Source organism: Apus apus, chromosome 1 (assembly GCF_020740795.1).
Source record: "Apus apus isolate bApuApu2 chromosome 1, bApuApu2.pri.cur, whole genome shotgun sequence".
Lineage (NCBI taxonomy): Eukaryota > Metazoa > Chordata > Aves > Apodiformes > Apodidae > Apus > Apus apus.
In genome coordinates, this window is record NC_067282.1 from 94,110,546 (window position 1) to 94,135,610 (window position 25,065).

The 25,065-nt window shown below is 44.6% G+C and overlaps 1 protein-coding gene across 5 annotated transcripts in view; it reads right to left on the bottom strand.

The window, feature by feature from the left end:
* Positions 1-25,065, bottom strand: part of TIAM1 (TIAM Rac1 associated GEF 1) — a 186,163-nt gene that overhangs the window by 120,242 nt on the left and 40,856 nt on the right. For all 5 annotated transcript variants that reach the window (XR_007890810.1, XM_051631326.1, XM_051631299.1 and 2 more), the window contains one exon: positions 12,258-12,317. The gene's annotated coding sequence lies outside the window, so the exon portion shown is untranslated. The remainder of the gene's footprint in view (positions 1-12,257; positions 12,318-25,065) is intronic.

A 25,065-nucleotide genomic window follows, 5' to 3' on the forward strand; every position in this document is an offset into this window, starting at 1 on the left:
ACGGGCCTTCATGGAAGCCTGGCTGGAGCAACCTACTCACGAGGGTCTGGACTGCAGGTATCAGGTGGCCCTGGACACTTGGGGAAGGAGTGGAGCAGTAGGCTGACAACCGACTTGCTGATAGCCCTGCCAGGCGGTGCCATGGCTTCTCAGCTCACGCCAGCCTGCTGCAGGAGAACAGGCATTTCCAGGCCCTGGTCCCATCACCCTAGCTTGGCTGACACATTTGGATACACACCTTTTGATGTGGGCTTCCTCTGAAGGTGCTCGAGCCAGCTTATATAAATCTTAATGCTCTCCTGCAATTAGTGAAGACCTCCAAAACCTGTTCTCAGACAACCTACCATATTCTGCCCAAAACGGACTGGAGACAACCAGGCCAGCCACTGAGCTGGACAACTGGAAGGGATGTTGTCTCCAGGAGCTTGAAGAAGTGGTCATTGGCTTAAGTAGTCCCTGTGACGGGATGAGGGCACACATCTACCCTTCCCTTTTCAGCTGAATACAGGTGACACCGCTGGGAAAAGCCCCATTTTCTTCCAGCATCAGCAGAACAAGTCCCAGCAACCCTCCAGGCAGTCCACAGGCTCTCCCAAATATCCAGCTGAGACGCAGAGACCCTGCCACAGAGCCTAGAGGTGAAAGATTCCCTCAACGTGGCATGTCCACTGCAGGACAGCACTTCCTCAGTGGTGAAAGGAGGGGAGAGGGACTCCTGTCAGACATAAGCCAAGTCTGTATCCTGCATAAAGGTATATTATCAACCCTAATTAACATTCCAGGCCCCAGGCTTCTCACACCCTGGCACACCTGCTAATTAGCACACATGAGTTAATATAATTTTAACAATGGATTATCACTTTGGCCAGAAAAATGGTTGGGAGTCACTTCAGTACAGTGACTCATCCTGAGCACAGCAGCAAGATATGAAGAGCATCAGCTGTGCTTGCACAGGGCTATGCAGACCGTATCTCTTTAACTATGGGTTACTTTACAAAGCCAAGGTGCTTCAAAAAACCATGATTGTATCTGTCTCTATTTGCAGCTGTGCAAATAGACGGCCTTGGAGAAGCGTCCTGTCTCCATCCTCCAGACACCTGGAGCCATTCAGGTCTTTCCTCAAATCCTTATAGCCATGGTGGAGATAATGGTCCCAGACACCATGATTATTGCCTGCTTTGGCCAAGCTTGTCTCAGGACACAACCTAGAGCCCAACATCTGCCAGAAATGATGCCAGGTGCTGATGCCCATGCTAGTTTTGGTGCTACTCCAAACATCCCATAACCACAGACTAATCTGGTGGCACAGGCAGGCACCCCAGCATATGTAACTGTGACATTACGTTCCTTTTTCACATAGCAGTGTAAACTACAGACCTATAAACTCGACCTGGGTTTCAAAGTTCAAGCCAGCTCTTGCACATCACTGTGGATGATGTGGCCAAGCCATGCAACGCCTTCACCCTGGTAACCCCTTCCCCTGGGAGCAACACCCACACTTCTACCTGTGCAACTGGCAGAAGGGACTGTGACCAAGAATACTGCTAAAGTAAAGGGTTGTCTCTGTGTAGGTGGAGGCTTGAGCCATGTTATATTCAATGACAAACTGAGGAAGAAAGAAAGCCAACTTAAGATTGTTTGGGTTCTGTTTGTGTTTTTTTTTAAAGCTTCAGCTTTCAAACTGGATCCCTGTGATATAGAAGCTCACAAGAGAGCACTGGTTGAAAACCATCACACCACCATCAGAATCAATTCTACCCCCTCAAATTGACACTTAACACTGCCTGCCTTCTCTTTGTCCAATAAAAACCTGAAAACCAACCCTTGACAATTAAAGAATGTGAACAGCATGAAAAATTACACTAGATTGAATGTATCCATACTCCCTGTTATCAGAAAGATTTTCTCAGCCTCATGTTTCTATGTGGGATTAAGAAGGGAGCTGTGAAAGGCAGGTATTGTTCAGCCACAAATAGTTCCCTTTCAGCCGTTAAAAAAGTAAGGTAATAAACTACAGGGTTGGGTTTTTTTTCTTTGGAGAGGTCAGCAGATATATCAACTCATGGGAAAATTGATCCCCCTTGTTACACTTCAAGGGTACTTGAAAAATGTTTCTAATGGGCTACAGGGAGTGGATGCTGGCGATGAGCCAGCACTGTTGACTGTCAAAAACCAAGACAAATGACAAAAGGCATGAACCACCTCTGGAACAAGTACAAGTTAAATTTTAAGGTTTGCATCTCATTGCACTGACTGTAGCTGGCAGTTCTCACTCTGACTTTGCAGGGCATATGTGGGCACTCTGCCCACAGACACTCGGCGCACGTAACTTCACAGTCAAAGGGTAGGGCTTCTTCTCTTTACTGGGACCGTCCAGGTAAAACACACACCTCTATGTATATAGGATTAGTATCTATAGATGAGACCTGCTTCTAGTCATCTAGCCTCAAGAAAACACATGCAATGATGAAGCTCTTCTGGACAGACACACAAGCACACATATACACATGTACCTTAAGTCGCCACAAGCTTCTGCACTGCCTCAGCACCAGGATGGCTTTATAGGGTGCCTGATGCCGACCAGCTGTGCCTAGTGGCTCCAACCCAGCTCCCCTTGACTAGGGAAGTGGCTGTCACAGCAGTGACACCCAGCATTGCACAAGTCTCACAGCATTGCCCACAAGCCCGTTCTGTCCCTACCGCAACTGCTGCCCGGTGCAATGATAAACCACAGTTTAACGAAACAGGGTCAATTTCCTTTTTTGACGAGAAGACGCAGGAGGAACACATTATTCCAGACCTCTAATCCAAACACCTCCTCTCATTTCTTTGAAAGAAACTGGGTGGTAGTTGCTGTCATTTTCATGCTGCGTTCTGACACGCTTCCACTGCATCCCTGCCAATAGTTTTAATTTCGTTGGAAAAATCAGCTCGAAATGAAAGTGACAAGCTGTGTGCTGGTGATGATGCTGTCAAATGATGGATATTGTAGGTTTACATTAGTTGTCAAAATTTTTCAACCCTAAAAATAGGTATCACAAGCTTTTGGACTCACTGCATTGAAGTATTAAACATACAGGATATTCACACCTCCAAAAGAGCCCCAAACAACTAAAAAAACCCAGTAATGTGTGATGTACAGCAAAGGTCTCTGAGCATTATTTATTTTGAGAAGGAAAAACAACACACTGTCATATGAAATCTCATAACAGCATTGGCCAAAGCAATGACAAGATGCTGCCCACAACATGAAATACGGAAGCACAATATGGGATGTGAGCACATGGAAAGAAGGAAGGAGGGAAGGAGGGAAGGAGGGAAGGAGGGAAGGAGGGAAGGAGGGAAGGAGGGAAGGAGGGAAGGAGGGAAGGAGGGAAGGAGGGAAGGAGGGAAGGAGGGAAGGAGGGAAGGAGGGAAGGAGGGAAGGAGGGAAGGAGGGAAGGAGGGAAGGAGGGAAGGAGCTTAGAGAAGACATAAAATCCTGCATCCTGTTATACCAGCGCTTGGTCCAGATCCCACTGAAAGGGAGGTCAGAGATCTTCCCGTGGCAGCTCCTCCTTTCCCTCCTGCCAACCCTCACCTGCCCCAGCCCAGAAAGAAAAGCCCAGAGCTGCAAGGCTCGAGAAGGATGGGAAAGCCCAGGAAAAGCAAGTGGGTTGCTGGAGGGGTGACATTTCCATTTGAGGGATGACTTCTACCAAAGTGGCAACCCGGTGACAGACACCGGCTTCGCAGCAGGTTGCCTAAGGGGATGTTTTTATGGGTAAGACAGCATAGGAGGAGGGGACAGGAGGACAGAGAGACCATTTACAAACTAAATCCAGTTTGCTTATTCCCTCTGAGTCACTGAGATGACTAGCACAGGCAGAGCTATCCCTGTATTAGGGTAATATTTATAGCGAAAATAAAATGGAGCATCATAAGGAATTGCTAATTAGATGTTATCATAACACTGTGTAGAACTGAAGCAGCACTCCAACATGCTTTATAAATAATTACCAAATTAACTTTCACAACACCCCTGTGAGGCAAGCATCAAGCATTATCCCCATCTTCTGCATGGCCAAGCAGAGAGACAGTGGTTCACTCATGGCCACAGTCCTTCAGCAGAGGCAGAATTACAACTGATGCTCTGGTCCCCTGTCAATAACACCTGATCTAGTCACAGCCTGGTCACACAGGGTGAAAACCTGACACATGTTCATGCTAAAGAAGCCAGACAGCCTGATCTGCCATCTATGTTTTTACACCAACAGAGAGAGGACAGAAGATACCTGTCCAAGCATAAAACCCAACTATACAGAAAAAAGCACAGCCTAACACTTGGCTTAAACCTAGTTAATGCTGCTGCCTTAAAGAGAAACCTCACCCTAAAGCCACAAGCTCCCCTCCTGGCACACATACTGGAGCTCATAGAAGGCCAGAGGCTTGCTGGTCAGGGGGACAGCTTGGGGTGAAAATTTGCCCTGCTGGGGAAAAAAAAAAAAAAAAAAAAAAAAAGGCAGAGTTTGGGCAGATGGAACCCCTGCCCCAGCCAAGTGCATGGCTGCCCGAGCACAAGGATGTGGCATCAAAGAGGAAGAAGGAATGGAGAGCCATCTGGTTACAGCTCCCCTATCATCAGAGCATGAACCATGCTGCTCCTCTCTCCCAGACTCCTGTTCAGGCCACCAAGCAGGGGCTACTTGGTTATCATCCCAGACCCATGCACCTCCAGACACTGGTCTGGGGTGCATTTTCCAATTCCTTGCAACTATGATGAAATGCACTCGCAGCCATGAGCTCAGGACGTGAATTCAGGGCTGACTGAGCAGCTGACCCCACATTACCTGGCACAGGCATGACTCCTTTCACTCTAAGGATAAATTCCAGCTTACAATAGCACAAGACAAAGGCTCAGCCCCTTCCCTTGCTCTCAGGAGGAGCACACCATCAAAGCTCAGGGTTTATTCAATGGCTCAGTCCCTCCCACTCTACCCAGAAGAGGCACCTTCTCACAGCTCACAGAGAAACCTCTTCAAAGCCACAGAGCTATGGGCTAGCAGACAATAAACATCTGTTAATTCCACTGGCACAACAGGAAGCACACTTCCAGTAATTCTTCCATCCAGGCAGTGCTTCCCTGTGCATCCAACTGTCACCTTTCACCAGAGCAAACAGGCTACCAAAAGTGTCCTTGCTCCCTTTCCTCCTACACTGAACTTTTTGTTGAAGAAGATCATAGCAATGCATCAATGCCATCCACACATACCCCCTGCCTGCACAGCCCAAAGTGGGCTTTGGGATGGGACTGGCTCAGCAAGCTCCTGCTGCAAGTCCTCATGTTGCCTTCCCACCACCAGCCAATGCTGCAGACCTGACCACCTGGCAGATCCAGGCTAAAGGCACAGTTTCCCACTGGCTGATCCTCCCAGTGAAGTACTCCAAGAGTCTCCCAGAAATTAACAGCATAGAAACAGAAACTGCTGCTATTACTCTCTGCAGGATGCATGTAAAGAAAGTAGGCAGACCTGCACCTATTTTAGACATGCTACATAAAAATAAAAGATGCTGGTTGACGGCACATATTTTCATTTTTAGAAAACAAGCTCAAATTTATTTCTTCTTTTTTTTTTTTTTTTCAAATCTTTACAGCCAGATGGTAAACAAATTCCCCTCAATGTCACCTCAATGAAAAGAAGTCCCAACCTGGTTTCAGCCTCCCCAGACCAGAGCACAACACAGGAATCACACTGTCCAGTTAATACCTCTTTCCCCCTCCTCACTAGCACTATCTGACCCAAAGTCCTCTGAGGTGAGCAGAGACCTTGACTTCAGCTTTTGTTTAGAGAGCTACCACCCCTGACTTTCACAGGACAAGTCAGGGTTATAAACACTACAGCTGGCAGACAGGGCACAGCCAGACTTGCCACCCCCAGAGGTCTTAGAGACTGCAGCAGATACGACTCCCTGCTTTAAATCTTTGTGCCTTCCCTTTTTCCATTAAGTTGTTCTAGATACTTTAGAGGTCTTTTTGCCTTTTAAAAATCCAGATTGAGTAATTAAATTTGAAGATAAACATAATTTTATCAGAAAGTATATGCTATTTTTCTGCTTTTCCTATTTATACTCCCTTCGTTCATTGCCATGACTCAATTTCTCCTGTAACTATATTACCATCTACTTGCTTGCCAGTGCTGTGCTCCTCACAATGAGCAAACCTTTCTTTCAAGGCATATTTTCTTCCCATCTACAGTCACTGTAAAGCATCCATATTGGTGGTGCCCATGCCAAGTCTGGGTACACTGTGTTACAGTGGTCATGAAGTGAATCACTGGCAGTTTTGCCTGGGTACACAGAGGTCTTCACCATGAGGATGCTCAAGATGAAAAGTGAAGCAGGATAATTTTTTCCAGAGAGGCTGTGCAGACTCTGTCCTTGGAGGTTTTCAAGATCTGCCTAGAAAAACCACCCTGAGCAGTCAGGTCTGGTCCCAGAGCCAGTCCTGCTTTTAGAAAAGACCCCCACACATCCCTTCTCACCTGAACTACTCTGACTTACTGACTCCAGGCTCAGGAGCACTTACAAACAGGCATCAATCAAAGAGCCAGGACAATGCCTGGCAGAGAGGGCAAAACTCTCCATCAAGAGTAGATGAGCCTTTCATCCATGTTGAGTCCACCCACCTAAGCTGCCCTGAAGCCCCCTCACAGCTTGTGGAAGGGTTTCTAACAGTCAAACCATGCCGGCAACTCTGACAGCTGGATCCTCATCCTTCCACACTGGCTGCTAAACCTGCCTACCAACCTAGCTCTACTGCTACTACAGCACCCCCAAACTGTTTCAGCCCGACCAAGCCAAGGACACACTTAAGTAAACACATCTCTGCTAAACAGAAAGACACTGAGAGGCGAAACAGCAGGAACACTCATAATAATGGTTTCACCAGCAGGACTGAAAGCTACTGACTCCCAACAGAGGTTTATAGTACTTCCCAGTGGTGGCAGGATAGCAGCCTCCTGCAAGTCCCTAGCAGTTGGCAGACAACACTGCTATCTACACCCTAATTCTCATTACGCAACTTAACAAATTTGAGGGATTTATATACATAACTTGGAGGCCAAGAGCAAAGCATGGCAGAGGCATGCTAAGATAGGATAGTATTGAGAAATGCCCATCGTGCATTTTGCTTTGAAAAACACCAAAATTACAGGAGATTGTTCAGACGCCCTTTATTAAGAAAACAAGAAATTGAGAAGCATGATCAGGAAACGCTCTTTAAAACCTGGCTCCTTTTCATGGTTAGCAGGCAAGGAAAGGAGGTGCAGAACAAGAGCAGGAGGAAAGCATGAAGCAATTGGAAGCATCTTCTCTGAATTGCAGTTTGAAGTTATTGGCTTGCTTTTGATACCAATACATTTAAAAGAAAATAAAGAGTCTCCAAATCTTGTTCAAAACTTCTATTTGCAAGAAGGCCACAGCTCATTACAGACAAAGCAGGCAAAGAATATGTGGCTTATGATACTTAAACAACAGCCCTGCTTCTGCGAGCCCACTTCTGAGTAACTGCAAACCAGTGACGACAGACAGGCAATGCATACATAGGTACACATCCATGATGTTACATGGTCACCTTTGGAAGACCTGCATTAAGGTCTAACCTGAGCCTGACACTTCTAACCCCAGTGCCATCTGACCCTGCCTCTGTACTTGCACAAATGTATTTTGAACACCCAAGACACATAATTTCTCTGACTGATCCCTAAGACTAAGAATTCACATACAGATTAACTTCTTAAGCAAGCTCAAGGGTAGAGATCTGCTGTCTTTTACTGGCAAAAGCCTCATACTCTAAAAATCACAATTGTTCTAGAACTGCTGATTAATTTCCCTCAGTTGTACTTTTTTTCCACACCCATTTAATGTCTTGTCTGTTCCTTTGTTTCATAGAATGGTTTGGGACCTTAAAGATCATCTAGTTCCAACCTCTCTGCATGGGCAGGGACACCAGGTTACTCAAAGCCCTTTTCTTCTGAGGCTTTTCAGTATTTGTCTGTTACTTAAATATTAAAGCCTGATTTGTGATTAAACACAACATTTGGGAGGCAAACTGCAATGTTGCCTGTTGTCACTTCCGACTGTAAAAAACTCTGGGAGACACGAGCATATCAGGACAGATCCTCCTCTGTGTAAGTCTGTGGGACCAAAGTTATTAACCCCCCTCTTCTATCCCTGTACCCTCAAAAGAACCCCCCAAACAACCCTGATCAATACACAGCGGGATAGCTGCATGGTATCAGTAGTGATGGATGTGAATGAAAATGGCAGTAAATAGGGCAACAGCAAGGAAAACAGGAATATGTAGCAGAGAAACAAAATAGTCCCATTGGTTGCATTAATTGCACAAAAGCGGTAATTGGAGGTTGTCTGCTCAAGAATGTCAAGAATGCTGGACTCAGTAACTTGAAGAAATTACTTTTATAACTTGGCCCACTTCCCCCACTGAAGCCACACTCAGCAGAGGGAACTCTCCAAATTTAAATGACCATGTTCCACATTTCAGGGTTCTGCAAAAAGCAGCTGAGCTATCTGGAGGCCAGCCGAGGTCAGGCCAGCTGAAGTTGGGCCAGCACAGTGGATGTGATCATCATCCCATTTCAGTGACACAAGGACACGCATCAGCCACAGGAAAACGGAACATCCCTGCATCAGGATTAAAGTCCTGGACAGATCCCTACAAAAGCAGGGGGGGGAAAAAAAAAAGCACAGAAGGCCTCACGTCTCCTGCACTGTTCCTATTAGGTGATCACACAGCACAAGTGATTCACAGGCTTTTCAGGGAGATGCCTCTTCTTCTTCACTCTCTACCCCACTCTCAGCATAGATCTCTGGTTGGTCCCTAAAGCAGGTATCTCCTTGAACATCCTCTTGCAGGACACAAGCAAAAAAAGTTCTAAAATCAACAGCAAAAAAGCACAACCCCATAGCTGGCAAGGAAGGGTTAAACAACAAGGTCCAACCATCACTGGGCTTTGGAGTGCAGGATATTCTAATAACACAGATTGCTGAGGCCATAAGAGCACTAAACAGGTTCTAAGACAAATCCTTTCTCCTCAAACCTCCTCAAAATGACGAAGCCAGATGATGCTGAAGGGCAGAGCAAAAAGCAGGGAGCCCAAGCTGTACATGCCCTAGAAGATGGAAAAGGAGGGGCAGACCCCCAAGTAGTTGCATATTTATGCAGCAACAACAACACTTGTGAAATTATTCATTGCAGGCAGCATACAGATGAACAGTTCAGAAGCAGGATGCACTGAAGAACTCAGAGAGACGTGTCAGAAGCAGGGTGCTGAGAGCAGAGGATGTGAATACTGCAGAACAAGAAGGAGCTCTCTCTGCTACAGCTCAGTGCCCAAGACCTCCAGGAGAATAAGGAAGTATTGGTCCAAAGTACATTGTACTGTTTCCCTCTCTTCCATCAGCTTCCAGCAGAGTCCAAAAGCAGTGGGAAGTGGCTGACTTCCCAGCACTGGGATAAACTGTCCCAATGCACTGGCAAGGAGAGATTGCAGATGGGGGTATGAAGCACTAAGCTACAAGAGAAGTTTTCCCCTCTATGTCAAAGCTTCCAAGAGACACTGCTGATCAAGGAAAAAGTGGCTGTGCACAAAAGGAAATTCTGTTGAAGTTAAGCTCCACGGACTGCCCACAACCTCCACTTTGCCTTTTTGCTCTCATTCAGTAGCACGCAGCAAAGCCTTCCAGGGAGCCTTGGAAACTGGTCCTCATTCCTCAGCAAAGGAGTTAGCCACAGCATTGACTTTAGATGTATTAAAAACATCTTTTCTTTTAACCAGAGCTCTGGTACCTGCTTAAAGCTAATCATAATGCTTGTAGGCTTTGTTACCTAGGAATGAATGGTGACACAACGTTACTTGAACAAGCACTGAAAGCTGTGGAGACTGTTGATAACTGCCACTCTGATAACTGCAGATGGGCATCCAGAGGTCCTGTGAGATAAAGACACACACCAAAGGAAATGCAGGTGGCTGTATTCATTCTAGCAGCTTTCAAATCATCACACCCAAACTTCATTCATGAAAATAAGTATGGGTGCTAACCACAGCACATCATCACTAAGTTCACTAGTGCAGAGCTTGTGGTAAGTAAAGGACAGCAAGATCTCAGATGCAGCTTTATTACTAGCGACAGTGTCTCCAGGACAGGCTTTCAATCAAAATCAATGTATTTATGTGTTATTATTGGCTATGGCTGCAATTCCACACATCACCAGAGCTACCCTTTCCCAAAAAGAGAGGAGTAATGTGCACTGTTGGCCAGCAGCACCCCCAGGCAGCCACCTGCCTCCATCCCTGCCCCTCTTTGCTACACTGAAGCTACTCCACATCAGGCCTATCATGTCCTTCCTACACATTTCCAACTCCAGCCAGCCACCAGCTCTCTTCTAGCACCCTGACTCACAAAATGCAGCAGGCCAAAAAGCCACATTTTTATTTTCTGGCCATTTTGGCTCCCTGAACCTGCATATTGTGCAATGAGGAAAGCACCTGTGCTGCTGCAAGGATTGGAGCACGAATATGTGGCCCTGATTAAAAGGATAGCTCAAGCTCAGAGCTGTGCCTCCACCACTCGGCAATGAAGCAGAGAAGGGAAACAGGATCCAGCTTATGGCTCACTGGGTGAACAATACACAGCTTATACACTGGCTCAGTACCTTGGTCTGATTCACAACTACCTTGGTGATGTAGCTATGTAACAGAAGAGCAGGGTGCCCCAAGATGGAAGTGCCAAAGGCTTGCTCTTATAAAACCCCAGCCACACACAAGCACAGAAACCTCACATATGATATTCCCCTTTTCACACACACACGCACACACGGATTTGCTATGAAAGGGGCAAGTCTTCAGAGCAACAGCCCCTTTGACATTAATTAGTATTTGATACAAGGGAAGGAGAGAGAAGGAAGGGAGAACAAAGAGAAGACTCTTTGCATTTTTCTCTATTTTTGGTTTTTGGTTTGTTTGGGTCTTTTTTAATGCACTGTCAGTCTTTATCCTCAATAAATGTTTGTGCATCCCTTTACAACATAAATGTCAGCCTTGCGGTGGATTGGAACCTTGGGATTACTGCACTGGCAGAATTAATGCATTAGACATAAAACCCATAACATTTCATTATCCATCATAAACTGCATGTACTTTCACTCCAGGGAAACTAGAAATCCCACCCAATTTCACTACCATTTTCTGTTAACTGACTGTTCTGCCACATATTCACACACTGGCACATTCAGTTTGATGATGTATCAGTCTTGTGGTTTCATTCTTCTTTCTCTACAATGCTGACTTAAAATAATTTTTTTTTAATTCTGTTTTTGTCGCTATGAAGGTACCATACTACAAAACCACTCAGCTGAAAAAAAAAAAAACAAACTTACCCTGGAACAAGCATAGAAACAAAATTAATTCTATTTGTAAAGCTGAAAACACACCAGAAGGAACCCACCCTGACATCTGAAATAAGGGTAGAAGGCAACATGGAAGCAAGACAACATCAGACACAACAGGCAAGGCTTCAACTCATTTATAGGCACACTAGGGTCTATGGTCAATAGTGAGGCACTAAAGAACAGAATCTGTTCCCTTCTGCAATTTAAACTCCCTGTATTTTTCCTTCCCACTATTAGGCTGGCTGCAAATGCAAAGATTTGCATAAGCCACAGATTTTGTCTGTCTCTTTGAAAGGTCAAAAATTAGAAGCAGCACAAGCACACATGACAAATAGGCCAGCTGGCAGCAATTTGAAGTGACCACATGGAGGAAGTGTGGAGAAGAGTAAGGGCAGGAGAGGAGCCTTTAAAAGCCTGGGTCATATGTACATTGCAAGTTGCAGGGTGCCTCAGGGGAATTTTTTTATTTAATCAGTTTTGCATCTTTGCAAAGATTAGTGACAAACTATCCAGATTTAGTGCTGTCATGTTTCTATAAACATTTCTGAATATACTTTCTTTGATAAAACATGCAGCTGCTGACAATCTTTTGTATAAACATTTCACTGTATTTCATTGCATATTTCAAAAAAGCCTTCATATTCTTATTTCTAAGACAACCACTCATTCTCCTCTGCAGACTATGGAGCATTGGCCTAGGACAAAGAAACAAAGGGACAAGTAAGCAGAGCAGAAGGAGGGTAGGCAGGAGTTGCAAACAGATACAACAGTTAAAATCTTCATCAAAACCACCCTGGTCGTTACTCACATGAGGATGTTACAGAAGTAAGTAGGAAGGTAAGGAAACATCGGTTGTTCTGCGTAGCTTCTGGAATGGAAGAGAAAGATTAATAGGTGAACTTCAGACATCAAGCCAGATGCACACAGCTGGTGTTAATTTGCACGACCCTCATTACCTGCAACAGACTGCTGCCAAACTACAGCAGCCAAAGAGCTGGCCAGATTTTTATTACTACCATCACTTCGACCTATTAATGTAGTGGGGGGGGGGGGGAAATAATTCAAACCCAAATCACTTCTCACTATTTGCTGCTATTTATATTTTGCCAGAGCCACGAAAGCCAGTTGAGTCTGTTTGGCTTTGGTTTGCATTCAGTCAGCTCCAAGCACTCAGGGCTGCTGTATCTGGGGCTGTCAGTCCTATAGGGAACATTTACTTGTTTAAAAGCAACCCTTTCCACTGGACTTGGGTTTAGCTAACTGTACCATTTCTATTGATCTTGAGTTTTATAAAAAGCTGGCTCCCACTCACATGCCATGAGCAAAATTATGCTTAGGGGCCAAATTTGGTTTAGCCTGGCTCTCACAAAGCAATAAATGTGAAGCACTGACATAAGTTTAAAGCAGGAAAACTGAATGCATTTAAACATAAAGCTCAAGAATGCCTGTCCAACTAAAGTAACAGAAATTCACTTATCCCCAGCAAATATCATCATGGCATGCTGTTCAGAGATTAGACCCCCGAGTTGACTGACAACTCTTTGAGCACCACCCGAGATTTTCAACATCCCCTCTTCCTGACCAACCCTCTTCACATCACTTCAAAACATGGGTTTGTGAGAGGGAGAGCTTGCTGACAGCTCATTATTTAAAACTGTTGTTTTCCCACAACAAGAAATGGGAAGAGGAGAGGTTCCTGTTGTGATTCGACCCACCACAATGCACTGAGCCTTTTCAAAACCCTCACAGGCTCCAAGTGCTGTAGATGATGTAACGTCATCAAACATCTGCCAAATAAATAAGCAAGCTCCAACGTGCCTCCCTCCAAACCTGCAAAGCAATTTCCATCCCAGTACAGGAACTTGTACCAAGGTTTAATACTCCCTTCAGTTTATCCCCATCCACAAAGTAAATCTGTGCCCACTGCTACAGGAACATGCTTAATCCCTCCAAGCAGATGTCAGCCTCCAAAGCTGAGAAAATTACTTTGTTTTTTAGGATCAGTGAATTTAAAATGCAAAAAGTTGAAATGCCCAGATGAATTTTGTAACTTAAACCCCAAGAGGAAGCACCTGCTTTCTGAATAGCCGCCCAGTTAAAAGCCCTCCACTGTTTTATGCATCCATAATTCAACATGAATGGTCTTTTGCTAGTTGACAATATATCAGCTGTGGTCAAAGACTGGTGCAACTAAAAAGAGAGAAGGGAGCTGCTGAGAGCAAACAGCTCAAATCTCACAGCATTGCCCCATGCAGCAGCTCTCAGATTAAAATATCCTTGAGCTGGGGTGATCCACAAGGATCCGCCAAACTGCACACAAGCTCCATCAGCCATCCTGGAGAGGCACCAGGTAGCTCTAGAGTTAGATCTGAGGCTTAGATCCACGCCTCAGATGCACAGCTACACCTCCCCTCTCCCAGCAACCCACTCAGAAATAAAAGCATTTCCCTCCACTATACCACAGGTAAAGTACGGTTCCAGTATGCTGCAGGTAAAATAAGGCATCTTCCTATTTATTCACACCAGCACTGGCAGGGATGGGGAGGGGAAAACCAAAGTGAAAAAAACCCAGTATAATAGGGGAATTTTGCCCCTAAAAATAAAGAAAAATAAAAGCCAAGAACACACAGGAAGGATCAGCCTGCCTGCAGGATTAGCAACCACAATAACAAAAAGAAAGAAACCATAGCAATCCCCTTAGCTGAACTAGAAATAAAGTGGGCAGGCTTCTCACTGCAGTCTGCTTGTCCCCACGCCACCCAGGGCAAAAGATGGCAAGGCTGGAGCAGGACCATCAGGCATTAGACAGCAGCTTCAAATATTCAACCCAGGTCCCAGTCCACCTTCATGGTGGCTAAGAGAGGCTCCTGCTAGTCACTGGGCCAGGACAAATAATTCAGCCATTTACCAAAAAGTCTCATTTACCTTGTGTTGCTTGTCACTTTCTCCCAGCACTGCCAGGCTTTCAAGAAATAAATGCTTTCCCTGTAAACAGACAGAAACTCAGCTACACATGAAGGTCCCCCCACACGCCTCATGGAGCAAGGAAGACTTGGCAGGAGAGGGACTGCGTGTGTAAGTTCAGGCAGGACCAGCAGTGGATCAGCAACCTTTCTGGGAAACTTTATCTGTGCTACTAGACACGCACAAAGGATATCAGTTTGGAAGTCTTAAAACAAGCTGGCGTGAATCCTAATGACAAGCAGAACTATCGCTCCGCTACGATTAAAATCTGCGTCGATACCCAGGGCTGGGCCAGGCGCTTCCCCCATTTCCCACCGCCTCCAGAGGGGTGCGGAAAGCCCTGGGGAGAGGCTGTGCTGGCCTTGGTCCAGTGCTCAGGTCGCCAGAAGCTTCAGAGAGCTTCAGTTGCCACCTGCTCAGTGCAGACCAGCTCTTTGGGCATGCTTACGCCAAACACCAGCAGCCTGCAGGGGGCATGTGCACCAAAATCCTTCTCCTGCTCCCCAAAATCCAGCCCTTGTCCCAGAAGCAGCTCCCTAGAGGCATCTCTCTCCTTTGCTTGCCTAGTGGCTGATGAGCACAAGGGACAGATAATAGACCACGTGCCAGACCAAGCCTGGACCAACGTTTATCTATCCAGGTCAGCACATTAATAAGACAAGCAGACTGGCCCCTAGCTTCCTAAACCAGAGCGCAACAGCAACAAAAATCCCAGCCATATTCCCTCTTGCAGCCTCAAGTCCCTCTTGCAGCAAAATCAGGGTTGGAGGCAGCCCTCACTTTATGCCTACTGTCACCAACCCCACCAGGAAGCAAATGTGATGCGGGCAAGACAGGAGGTGTCCTGCAATTAAACACTGCATCAAACCACGTACATGTAAAGAGGAAAAATTAAGATTAGGCAGACAACCTCATTGTGACATATTCCAATTTAGCTTGCTGAAAACTGTAGTTTCAATAACACATATTTAACATAGAGGTTGGGATGTGCAGTTTTAAATGTGTAATTTTGAAAGCCTACAGAAAAACATATGAAAGTGTTCTGGAAATGTTTACATTCTTCCATGTAAATTAACCACCTTTTTGGCTAGAAGATCAACAAACAGTTTCCTTACCTTTGCATTTTTTGTAAGATAAATCTGTGATACCAAACTACATTGAGGTCAGAGTGGTCCTATTCTCTTCTCCCAGGACACTCATTAATCAGAGCACCAGCCTTCTTAGAGATCCATTGTCTTATCTGCAAAGGCCTTTTCTTCTCTTTTGCTAAGCTAGAAACTTATAGTGAAACCAAATAATCCTCAACAACTAAAATCCCCAGTCCTTTTTTCTGATTTAAGAATGGCTGCAGCAGTACAGTATCATCATACTGTACTTATCCTTGAAAACATGCAACTCCAATTCAACAATCCTATTACATATGCTCCTAGCATTTGTACAGAAGAGATTTAGCTTTTAGCTCTCCATTGCTTTATCTCTGTGGTTTGTCAGTACAGAAATTATCTCAGGCTATAGACAGGTCATGTTCAGATTCTTCTCCTACTTTGCTGCAAATCTGGGGGGGGGGGGGAAAGCAACTATCAGGTAGATTGCACTACCCTGTCAAGCTTCCTAGCTCAGGTTTTAATAGCCACTCCTCTGAAGTGCAGTGGCAAGAGCCAGTTGTGCTGTCTCCCTTGTGTCCCACCTCCAAGCGATGCTATCAAAAAGACAACTTGCGCCATCAGCGGTTCTGTTCAATCACCTCCTGGGGGCCACAGGGCAGAAGGAACCCATGTCACACTTATAAGGATTCGGGTCATTTCCAAAGTGTTGACAATACAAGTCTAACAAGCTACAAAGCAAAGAACCCATCTAGAGCAGATTAGTCAGAAGCAGAGCTCCCAAGAGCAGAGATGACAAAACAAAACGAGGGGAAAAAAAAGAAATGCTGACAGGTGCACAGTTAGAAAAAAAACCCACATTCTATATTTCAGTGACTTCCCTTAAAACTTGGAGCTGGGGTGTTGAGGTAAAACCACACCAGCATACCATGCTGCTGGTTGGGGGAAATCATCCCATACTGCTCTCTTCTGGCTCCAATCCCCCCAACCTTTGTGTACGTTATTACCTCACAGGCACTGCCAGCTACACACGGCCCTTCTTATGCCCAACACTAATGCCAGCTCACTGCTTTTGTCAGCAAACTGAGCCACCACTGAGCTGTCTCCACATCTCAGCAACACACCCACCTCTTGCATAAAAAAATAATGTAGAGCTAAAACACATCTGTTTCATTTATTCCAAGTGTACTGCTCCTTCAGGCCTATCCTTCATGATACATGTATACATTTCTTGAATTATCTCCTATATCTAATACTGAAATCCTGTTGTAATGCTGTTTTGCCATTCACCTGCCAGGGATAACCTCTCTCTTTCACCGCGGTACCCCCTTCTGTGCTCTTGCCAAAGACCTGTCTGTTACCTCATCCCATTTTTAATTCATATCACACCTCCAACACATTCTCAACAGCTCATAGTTTAGTCACTATTAGCAAGTCTAAACCCTGGCTAAGCAGCATTTTCCAGCAAGACAGCTCTATCTCTGTGAGAACATCAGCCCAACTTTCTAAATACGCAGCTTTCAGCAGGTCTGACGCTGCAGCCCAGGGACAGCCCACTGAGCAGGCAGTGCTCTCGAGAAACTTGCCCTTTATTTATAATTATTAATGTAATAGTGGCACTTACAAATGCTTTCAACTCATCTTGGAGCAGCTCCACTCAAGGAGTACTAACTAGAATGTACACTGAGAAAAGAAAGGAGTAAGACAAATGGGATTTGCAAGGTGGTTTTGTCTACGCTGATGACCCCACCAACTAAATATTGACTGACAGTAATACTAAAACTGAAGGACAAGAGATGTCACTCAAAGTTTCACTAGCAGTTCAAACCAAGACCACAAAATGGAAAACCCAGGGTTGCACATTCCCACTGGTTCCTTCATGCCACCCAAACATGGCTGCACCCACGTGTCAGCCAAATCAAGCTGCCCAGATACAGACCTGATGAAACCAGGTCACTTTTCAGCAACAAGGCCTGGGGAACACTGGTACAGATACAAGCAAGGCAGCAGGAACACAGGACCCAGCAAAGAAAGGGGTAGGATAACAATGTCCCCTTCAGCAGCAATTAGTCCTGGGGAAAAAAAAAATATAATTAAAAAATAAAACTACCCAGATGCTTGAGAAAGTAATTTTTTTATTATTTTTTTTTCTGAGAAGTAAGCCAAGAGAAACAGGGAGCAGGCTGCAGTCAGCCCCAGCCATGCTCCCTTAACACCAGTGCTTCTCAAAACAATTTCTTCTGTGTTTTTTTCCAACCAGCCTCTAAAGGCAGGTTGCTGGTTTGGCTTCAGCACCTAATCTTGTCCTGCAAATATAACATCCCAACTCACAAATGAGCCATTTCCATTAACCAAGCTCACCTTTCACTACCGACATTGCCCTACCAAAACTTTTTTTTAAAAAGACTACGAGGTGCCTAGAAGTAAACTCAGCCTGCCTTGCTGAGCCGCATCTTCTCTCCACCCTTATAGCATCATGAACTCCTCTAACTGTGCTGTTTTGCTCTGCCCCTGCAGCTGGACCCCGAGGTCTGCCTCTTGCAGACCCTCACCCCTGACCTGCAGCTTCCGACATCCCCTTCTCATCCTCTTCCTCTCCCTCTCATCTGGCGCCTTCCCAGCAGGCCACAAACCCAGTCTTTGTCTTCTCCTCAGAGCAGCACTGATTGCCATGCCCCCTCCCCACCCCTGCTCCCCCCTGGCACCCGAGGCTATTAACTGCACTGTGCTATTCAAACACCATAAAGTTTAGGAACACGTAAAATCCCCAAGAGGGAGCAAAAAAATAGCCATGGTGCGTATGCCAAGTGGTTTTACTTAAAACACAGCTTATACCTGAATCCCGACACCAGCGACTGCAGACACAGCACTTCTCCCCTCACCTGGCTGCTGACCATGTGCTGCCACTATGCCTGCTCTCCTCATGCCTTCCTCTACACCTCCCCAAGGTGCCAGCTCTTTGCTCGCTGCTTCTCCTGTCACCTGGCTCGCCCCACGCTGCCCACCTTCCTCGCGGCTCCCACCAGCCATCACCCTCCCAGCTCGCCCCCAGCAGCTGCACACCTGAGGAGCTCTGGGGGCAGCACGGCAGCACAGGCCTTGGGCAACAAGATGGCAGCAGCAGCAGCTATAAACCCTTGTGCCGGATTCCTGCCTCGTTAGCACACGGAAACGGCAGCTCCCCCAGCCAGCACCGCTGTTACCAGGGGCAGGTTGTGCATGCCCAGCCAAGCGCTTCCCGTGCTGAGGTAATGCCCTGCCTGAGGGGCTCACTCAGGGGCATGGCAGACTGTTGTCAAATGAGCCCGTGGCAAAAGAAGCTAAACATCTTAAGAGATATACTGTGACTTCAGCTGAAGCATCACAGGCCTCAGGGAAAAGGTAGGTGATGTGCCACGAATGCTGTCATGTAGAAGGCCAGACTAGACCAGGGTCTTCACCTTTTGTTGCTATTCTGCAAGCGATTCTTGAGAGCAAGAGCAGCCCTTACAGAAATGCCTCCTGGCTGAACAAGCTCATCTGTGCTCACAGCAACGTGAACTTGCTTTCACAGGTACCTCCATCAGATCCCCTCTCAAAGGAGACTCCCAGGGATTCCTGGACAAACAGCTGCAGGTGCAGATGATGATCACCAGGTGCAGATAATCACCATTACTGTTCTGTCCTCAAGTTTCTGCAATTCCATCTATCAAATAGATCAAAGAGGGCAACCTCCTCTCTGCTTGCCTTTCCAGCTTCGCCTTCAAATTAGACTCTCTGATATTTCTGCTTCTCTTTTATTACTGCTCTTTTTGTCTCCTGGTCCTGTCCATGACCCTGGACTTCCATTACACTATTAACTACAATACCAACATCAGTTTCTCTGTGCCCATCCAGTCTTTGCCTTTCTTCAAACTCCCCTTTGCACGAGTTCTCCAAAAACACCTTCTTCTAGTTCCTGTTATTGTTTTCTTTATGACAGTGCTATGAGATCTGAGTTTGCACAGGACTGAACATGTCCTCTACAGACCAAAAAGGCAAATAAATTCTCTCAGAACACGTGCAACAGCATCAAACAAGGCAGCAATATCCATTATGTTCCTGCACCAGATGACTGTTCAGACATACACACACACGAATATCCTCATAAATATTTTCTGACAGGAAGGAGGGAGAGCTCTTCTAGCCTACACAATTCTACAATTCTGTCATATTTTTGCAAGCAAAATAATAAAGACTAGAACTGGAAACAGCTGCTCAGTTGACAACCTACAGCAGAGGTCTTATCCCAGATCTACTGTAATGCCAGAGTGCAAACTTTGCTGTCATGTTTCACTTCTCAGAAAAAAAAAATTAAAAAAAAAATAAATCACAATTTATTCCATTAAAGCCAATATAACATCAGAAGTCTTCATTTGCAAGGCACCTAGTAATTTTCCAATGAAAACTGTGATGTAAATAAGTAGATAATTGTGACTGTGCTTAAGACTGAGAAACAGCAGTACAGTCCTCACTGCTCAGATAACATTTCATACCTTCCCCATTCCTTCACTTCTCTTTGATAGGTAAGGAAAGTTGACTCATGTAAATATGCTGTTTAAATTAGGATTTCTGCCAGCCATTTTGGCAGTCTCCTGAAGAGACTGGAACTGGCTATGAGGAGCAGTGCACAAAACAGAGACAGGCAGGAGGTCAGGAGGCTGAGCCCCTTGGCCCCATCCCAGCACACAGCTACAGGAGCAGAAGGACTGAATTTTACTATGGTAGAAAACTGCAGGCTCTTTCCTGTTTCCAGCCTGAAGGTGCTCACGCCTTCCACCAGTGTTTTCCAAAGGGACAATTTTGCCCCTAGAAAGTCGGGAGTTCTTCAGTTAGCACCAGTAAGAGATGATGTTTAGTTTGAAAATGCGGCTGTCAGTGGGATTTTGAAATGTCACTCCCACACCCAGCAGATTCAGTTGGCTTACTCCTCATTTTAGAAAAATGTACTGAAATTGCTTTTGTAATTGATGTGAAATGTTTCACGAGGCTAGAGCTTTATTTTGAAAAAAGTAACAAAAAACAACAAAACACCCCTCATTCCCTTTCAATTGAAAGGCATTTTAATTAATTCTCTTGAAAATACTTAAACTCTTCTGTCCTTTTTAAAGATGCTTCTACAGGGTCAAGCTGTCTCCTCAACTAAACCCATATGGCACAGAGCTGAACTAAAATGCCCTAAACCAACACAAAAGAGTGAGTTTCAGGAAGGTGGATTCTCCATCTGTCATCGTTCTTGGCCCTGACTTTGCAAAAACATACATCTGCAAGTAACTCTGGAAGGATGATCAAGACAAATGTTGGTACAATGGGAGTTTGAAAATGTAACTTGTTTTTAAAGAAGCATGTAAGACAAATCACAACTGGAATGATAGCATAAAAAAAACAAGTGAGAGGAGACACCAAAAACCTGTGGGAGAAAGATCACAAAGTACCAAGATTAATGAGAACTCTTATTTTACAAGGGATCTCACCTAATAATTTGAGTACCAAAACTAATCTGTTAGATGAGTTGGTTTGTTGGGGGGGGGTATGTGTTTGTATCAATTTCAATCCATATGAAAATTGTCCCTTAAATACCCCAAACCCACCTGCACTTTTACAATCTATTTACCTCTTTAAACTTCTTCCTCCTCCTCTTTGGACAAATGTACCTGGAAGAAGAGGAAAGCCCTACAAAACAGCCCCAAATTCACTGCATCTTGAATCAAGGACATACAAAAACGTGGATGTGGAAAGAAAATTCATTCCTGAGTTAACATTTCACTCAGAAATAAATCTTTGATTTTTATCCTGAGGCAACTAAATCTCCTCTCTCTGCAAGTCCTGACACTGAACTTCATGGAAATTGGACCAGGCTGCTAGGAAAACTGCCATGACATTTTCTAAGGGCACAGATCTATATACCCATATGCTGATCTTTAACTTATTCAGCTAAACATATTGGATTTGTTTCTTAAGGTTGGAACAACATTATTTATTTTCTATTCCATCATGCAAAGTTTAAAAGGGAACACAATTGGTTTTGCTATTTGTCCTAAAACTAAGGCAATTACCACTTTACCATCAGCATTAAATTCAGCTTCTTCTTAAAACTCATCAGTTCTCTGAATTGCTGTTCTTTATTCATGGGGAGGGGGGTGGGGTGGCAGGGTTGGTTGAACTTTCTTCTTAAAGAAAACTGGCTATATACAAATATATCAGCCCATGAAACGGCCCCCAATATTTGGTACAGAAAGGAAAACAAGCATACCCCGCACCAAATTCTATGCAGTTTTTCTCCTCCATTACACAAACACTTGGCAGGCCTCCATTATAAAATTTATGCACTAAAATTAGCTCTCACCATTGCAATGAATTGCAACAATCAAGCCTAAGTAATTGTAAAATAAATTTTTAAAAAAGGGTGAACATTCAAAACAGTATTACAGCATTGCAGTAGTTCCTCTATTTATTTATAATTATGTCCAATACAGCCTTTCTATCCATTATTCATAAGGCTGCAAGCACACAACTCATAAGCACAGTAATTTCTCAACAAGAAGCTTCCTTCTATGATTCCCCAGAACATTTACTTGTGATAGCATTTTTGCACTCTCTCCCCATCCTGGGAAAGGAGGCTGGGAAGGGCCCCTACAAACTCCGCAGTGCAGAAGACATCCACCACCATCTCCTCACACTCCAGCTTTATCCAGCACCTCTTGGGCTGCTTCATGTATGCATGCACACAACCCCCTTTTCCTTGCCCCCGTGTTCTCCACACAAGTGACCTGGGCACTGCTGCCCACTCCACCCTTTCTCACCCAAGATACATCTGCTCAGTGCTAAGGGAAGGGACAGTGCAGTCCTGCAGGATCCCCTCAGGGACAGCACAGCCCTGGTTCTATACATTCTCCCCAGGGCTGAATCATAGAACAGTTCGGGTTGGATGGGACCTTAAACATCATCTAGTTCCAACCCTCTGCCATGGGAAGGGACACCTTCCACTAGATCAGGTTGCTCAAAGACACATCTAACTTGGTCTTGAACACTTCCAAGCATGGGCATCCACAACTTCCCATCCTCAACCCTGGCTGTAAATTGGCAGAGCACAGGAGCTTTCTAGGAGGGGCAGGGAGGGACATGGTCCCAAAGCAGCACTGGGACTTTCTGTCACCACAGCAACTTGCAGAGCATGGACAAGTACATGAGCCTTATTTTTCTCAATATGGTGTGGGGAGGAGTTAAGGGTTAAAAGACATCCTACCAACCTACAGGTGAACCATCAGGAAGACTCCTCTAAAATATTTTCATGACTGTGAATTACATTGCAACAACTACCCAGTTACTTAGCTGATACGCAATTTTTTAAATCAATCTCTTTGATGCAGATGGCATATACTGCACGTGGTATGGTGCCAGAGCAGAACTCAAAGTTAGAGGCAGCTTTGTACAGATTTTTCCCCCTTGAACTCATGTACAATAAATGTTATATTGTTTGGAATGAAAAGCAGATAGTGTCTATAAACTTTTGGAAACTAAACATGTATGGCAAGACTATGCTAGGGAATACAGAATACTCCAGAGAATGCAAATAGCAAAAAAAAAAAAGTCTGTGTAATTCGGTGTAAATATTACACCTGATTGTCTCTTCTCCCACGTGCATACAAGCAAATCAATGTCTGGCATCCCACTTGAATCTGAACAGCCCTCCACCTTCTCTACTATTAACCTATGTAACTTCTGGACCCCAAGAATTTACATCTTGCATGTCATCATGCATTCAAACTTAATTACCTGCCACTGTTTTAATTAGCTGCTGGGTTTTGTTTTATTTGGGGATTTTGGGGATTTTTGTTTGGTTTTTAATCAGGTCACAACTGTATTATAAAGGAATATAGATCAATAAATAGGCATATGGTATTAAAGGAACATTTTAGTTTTGTAGACAGGGGTAAGAAAAGCTTGCATGGTACAGCTTGATCAAATTAGAAGCAAAGCCCTTGGGTACCACCCATTTGTTTCCCCTTCTTAGTTCCTAATAGCAGATGCTCTTCTGACCCAGACCTATCACATTGAAGAAAAAAACATGAAAAACCAAGCATAAACTCGTCCTTCTTTGTATCTTCTAAAAGCTGTTTACAGTGGCAAACATGAAACAAACCAAGCTGTTTTGCACACAACACAAGAGCCCACCAACATAACTCCTAAAAATCTTCTATGGATGTCATTTGGCTTTGGTCCAAGCCCCTAATATTATTTCTCACTGGCATCCTTTTACACCACAAAATTCATGTTCACAATTAATATCAGATAACACTAAAGAGACCTCTCAGCAAAATGTCCAGAGAACCAGCTAACTAGTCAACACAGTCTACCATTAAAAAAAAAAAAAAAAAAAATTAAAAAAAAAAGGCATATGGGCGTGACAAAAAATGGATTTAGGAAAATACTGGTTCCCATGACACTAAATAGAAGCTAATATCCAGCACATCTTGCCTTTATTTTATTTTTTTCATTGAACACACCTGTTCTTCTCATTCAAGACGAGGGCTAAGCCATTTAAAAAACCAGGTTACTTTGTGAGCTACTTCCCTTAGCACACAAGCAAGCCCAGGCAAGAAAAAACAACCCTCCAGAACATTGCTGCTTCCCAGAGACAGTGCAGAGGGGAATTCGTAAATACACTCCATGACTGCAGAACAAGTCTCACGCTCAGTGTTTCAGCACAGCGTATTCCATGATTGCTTCCTCCTACCCCCCCTCCTGAAACACAGGTTGCAATGGGTTCTACTGTCCAACTCTCATCAATTCTGCTTTTTTTGCTCACAGGTGGATCTGCACAGACTAAACCTGCAGGTTCCATGTGCTACACCCCTCCAGGCCAACCAGCTGGCATCAGACGAAGGTGGCTATCAAAAATGACACCAAAAAACAAGAGGTACAAAAAGATGTACATATTTTTTACAGGAAAAGTCTTTCAGTTGAGGGACAAAAGTTTATTTTCAAAGGAGAAGAAAAGTCTCAGAAGACCCATCCATCCTGTGGCCATTCACCCAGCAGGACCAAACATGTCCTGGGAAGAAAAGCAGGAACCTGAATCAGGGCTCCCACTTTCCAGCCATGCCCCTCAATCACTGCCAAGGCAATGCTCATCATTTGAGTCCAGAGTGACTTTACTCCCTCTCTGATTCAAATCCAGTTTTAAACGCAACCATAATGAGAACATTTCTGAATTTTTCAAGTGTTATAGGACAGCATTTACGTTTTCAATCCAACTGCAATTAAAAGTTAAGCATAAAATGCAGGAGTGATGTCAAATTACTTAAAATTCCTCATTTTGCGATTGCATTAAGAGGAAAAACAGCTAGAGAAAGGTTTTAAAAAATATTTGAGCTGCAAGGGATAGTTTTAAATATAGCAAAAGAAGAGCTGGCTAGAGGAAAGGATTTGGAGGATATCTGAAGCTGATAATCAGGAAAGAGGAATATAACAACACACCAGACTGCAGAATGCTTTCCAAAAGCAATGAAAAGATAATCATTGCAAAAA